The 4,127-nt window shown below is 44.8% G+C and overlaps 1 pseudogene; it reads left to right on the top strand.

Moving 5' to 3' along the window:
* Nucleotides 1–365: 365 nt before the first annotated feature.
* On the top strand, nucleotides 366–2,291 carry LOC119062371 (cleavage stimulation factor subunit 2-like; annotated as a pseudogene).
* Nucleotides 2,292–4,127: the final 1,836 nt, after the last annotated feature.

The raw sequence follows: 4,127 nt of genomic DNA, 5'->3' as shown, positions 1-4,127 counted from the left end.
ATTTCTAAATTTCACATTCTAAAATGCAGATTCGAAGATCACTCACAGTTGGTACAAAGTGGAAGAAAGACAATGTGTGTGGTAATGGCAGACTTAGAAGCACTGAGAGCCACCATGCATAGGTTTGGGCTTGGGCTAAGACCGCTGACAGGACAAGGTTCAAGGCTTCTATGCCTGGAAGATGTGGGGGTAAGGTAGAGGGCTTTGGAAGAGTCCCTGGATTCAAATCCCAACTCTGGGTAACCCTAACAATTTACTCATCCTCTCTGCACTCAGTTTGCTCATCTGCAGAATGGGGGTTATGTGTGTCTTGCCTTATTAGGCAGGTTATCAAGAAAGTTGACTATGCGTAAAAAAAAAGAATGATGGCCAGTTTGAATGTAAGAGATCCTGCAGTAGATCATTCACCATGTTCAGTATTCATGGGGAACACTCCATATGAGGCTACTGAAGAGCAATTAAAGGACATCTTTTCTGAGCTTGGACTTGTTAGTTTCATGTTGGTATATGATAGAAAGACAGGAAAGCCAAAGGGTTATGGCTCCTGTGAATACCAAGACCAAGAGACAGCACTTAGTGCCGTGAGAAACCTGAATGGGCATGAATTCAGTGGGAGAGCACTTCGAGTGGACAATGCTGCTAGTGAAAAGAACAAAGAAGAGCTGAAGAGCCTTGGCACTGGTGCCCCTGTCATTGAGTCAACTTATGGAGAGACCATCAGTCCTGAGGATGCCTGAGTCCATTAGCAAAGCTGTTGCCAATCTTCCACCAAAGCAGATGTTTGAGCTGATAAAACAGATGAAGCTATGTGTCCAGAATAGTCCCCAGGAAGCATGAAACATGATGCTCCAAAATCCTCAAGTGGCATATACTTTGCTGAGGTAGTGATGAGAATTGTGGATCCAGAAATTGCCCTGAAAGTTCTGCATCGCCAGACAAATATCCCAACACTGATTGCAGGCAACCCTCAGCCAGCCCACAGTGCTGGGCCTGCCTCAGGATCCAATGTGTTAATGAACCAGCAGAATCCTCAGGCCCCTGGGGCCCAGTCTTTGGGTAGCATGCATGTCAATGGTGCACCTCCTTTGATGCATGCTTCTATGCAGGCTGGAGTTCCAGCACCAGGGCAAATACCAACAGCTGTAACAGGACCTGTCCCTGGTTCCTTAGCTCCTGGAGGAGAAATGCAGACACAGGTTGGAATGCCAGGAAGTGGACCAGTGTCCATGGAGAAAGCACAAGGAACACTACAGCACTCGCCTGTGGGACCTGCCGGGCCTGCATCAATTGAGGGAGTTCAAGTGCTGATGCAAGACCCCAGAGCAGCTATGCAGCATGGGCCCTTGCCTGCCAACATCCCAATTCCTCGAGGTCTGTTAGGAGATGCTCTAAATGACCCACGTGGGGGCACTTTACTTTCTGTAACTGGAGAGGTAGAGCCTAGAGGTTACCTGGGACCACCTCATCAGGGTCTACCAATGCACCAGGTCCCTGGCCATGACAGCTGTGGCCTGCCCCCACATGAGATGAGGGGAGGGCCATTAGCTGAGCCCAGAGCTCTAATGGCAGAACCAAGAAGACCCATGCTAGATCAGAGGGGTCCACCCTTGGATGGCAGAGGTGGAAGGGATCCCTGAGGCATAGACACATGAGGGATGGAGGCACAAGCCATGGAGGCAAGAGGATTAGATGCCAGAGGATTGGAGGCCTGTGCAATGGAAGTCAGAGGGATGGAGCCCAGGAGCATGGATACGAGGGGCCCAGTCCCTGGCCCTAGAGGGTCTATCCCTAGTGGAATCCAGGGTTCCAATCCAATTAACTTGGGGGCAGTTGGCCCCCAGGAATCTAGACAGGTTTCAGTCATACAGGGAGCAGGCATGCAGGGAGCAAATATCCAGGGTGGGGACCAGCCTGGTGTCTTTAGTCCTGGCCAGAACCAAGTCACTCCATAAGACCACGAGAAGGCTGCTTTGATCATGCAGGTTCTTCAGATGACTGCAGACCAGGTCGTCATGCTGCCTCCTGAACAGAGGCAGAGTATCCTGATCTTAAAGGAGCAAATACAGAAATCCACTGGAGCACCTTGAAAGGTTTTCAAAACTACCTGGCAACAAATCTGGAAATTAATTCTATAACTTTGTTGAAATGTTGCAAAAAGATGGCTTCTACATCCTAACCCCTGAATGATTCAAATTGGTGACAGGTGGAGGACTCCCATCACCTTCTCTCAGAACAAAAACAGACCATTCTGCTGTCTTAGTTTGTATATTTTCTGTGACTTGAAATAAACTTTGAACACAATTTTACTATTAAAAAAAAGAAAATTGACTATGCTATTACACATGCAGCACTTAGCATGGTGCCCGGTATATAAGTATTCAATAGTTATTAGCATTTATTGCTATCATGTGTAATTCTCATAACAAGGTTGTGAAGTGTGTAGTCATAATCACTGCTGTGTTATAGCTGTCAAATTAGAGTGACAAGTAAGTTCTATAACAACTAGAGTGAATAACTTGTCCAAGGTCATACTGCTGCTACATAATAAACATCACTGGTTAATAGTAAAGAATGTGGAGATATTAATTACCTATATTTTCCTACTTGGAAGGGGTTGTAGGATCTTTTGGTTTGTTCCTTCCCATTCAACTTACCATAGGTACAGGGCTTCCCTATGCTATTCCTCAGCTGCAGGTGCTATTAGTGTCCACCTCTGTGCCACTGTCTCCATCCACAGAGCCACTGTTGACTCCCATTTCACATTTTTAGAGAGGTCTTCCCTGACCATCACCCTAAAACAGTCTCCATCACCTCCTTCAGAGTAACTGCCTGTGACATTACCATGTTTCATTTTCTTTGCAGAAGTAACTGATGAATGCACTCATTTGGTGGTTGCCTATCTCTTCCCACCAGAATGTAAGCTCCTTAGAAAAGGACTGTGGCTTCTTCACTACTCAATCCCAACTGCCTGGAATAGTGCCTAGCACATAGTAGATGCTCAATGAAGGCCTAATAAATTATCTGACTGAGCCTTCCAACCATGACCTCAATTTATTTCTATAAATCTTCTTCAGTAGTCTTCTATCTTAGGTCTGTCTGCAAATGCCAAAGGAGCTGGGATAAATACTCTTGCTTCCTTTACTGCTCCCCATCAATTTCCCTCTCCAGGTTATACACCACGCTAATGGGCCAGTATGATCAGAAATGATCTTCTCTCTCCAGGTGGGTGCTAAATGGTTAGGGCTAATGAGATCCCCATTGCTCTCATTCATTGTAAGTGCCACACTGTGGCCAAAGCAATACTGGGACTCCTATTGTACATCAAACTTCATTATGTTGCCATGCTGTTGTACCTACAAGCGGAGTCTCTGTCAAGTTTGTTTTAATAACAGCATTCCAGAGGGAAAATGCCAACTGAGTTCATTACTAAAATGAATTGAAACTATACAAGAGGTGTCCCATTTTATCTTCTCAAATTTGGGGGGCTGGTCACCAATTAACAACCATTAAAACACGTGCCTTCTCTCATGGGAAGAGATGAGAGATGCACCACAGCTTGACCTTTGTGAATCTAAATTACCTTCTATGCTAACCTTGTTGCTCAGAATTTTTCTAACAATTTCCCTACTCTCCATAAAAATAATTTAAGTATTAAGTATGATACTGCTGTATGAACTCTATACTTGCCAGTGTTGCCATATGTGAGATACAGTGGTAACAAGTAACTATACTTCCTACCTACAGTCTAATGAGGCAGACAACACAAAACATATATAAATCAATATATTATAAATTGTGAAAAGCACTATTAAGGAAACTCATACAGGGCTGAAGCCAAGCGACCTACATTAGAGAAAGCAGTTAAGATTTCAGCTAAGTGTGAAAGAATAATGTCAGCTACATGAACTGTGTGTGCACACACACATTGCATGCTCACATCCATCAAAATCCATATCCTTATCCCAGGGATAAGGAAACCAAGGCTCTGGGAGGGGTAAATTTCCTGCCCAAGGTTACTCACTTATTATAAGGCAGGGTTGGCAACCCATCTAGTCTGCTAGTTGCACACTCTCCATGGTACTGTACTATTTCTTGCTTAAATCAGAGAAGATGAAGGACTGACACTT

This window comes from Artibeus jamaicensis, unplaced genomic scaffold (genome assembly GCF_021234435.1).
Source record: "Artibeus jamaicensis isolate MK-2021 breed Jamaican fruit bat unplaced genomic scaffold, CSHL_Jam_final contig_456, whole genome shotgun sequence".
Lineage (NCBI taxonomy): Eukaryota > Metazoa > Chordata > Mammalia > Chiroptera > Phyllostomidae > Artibeus > Artibeus jamaicensis.
The sequence above is the reverse complement of the archived record's forward strand: the minus strand, read 5'-3'. Positions and strand labels throughout refer to the sequence as shown.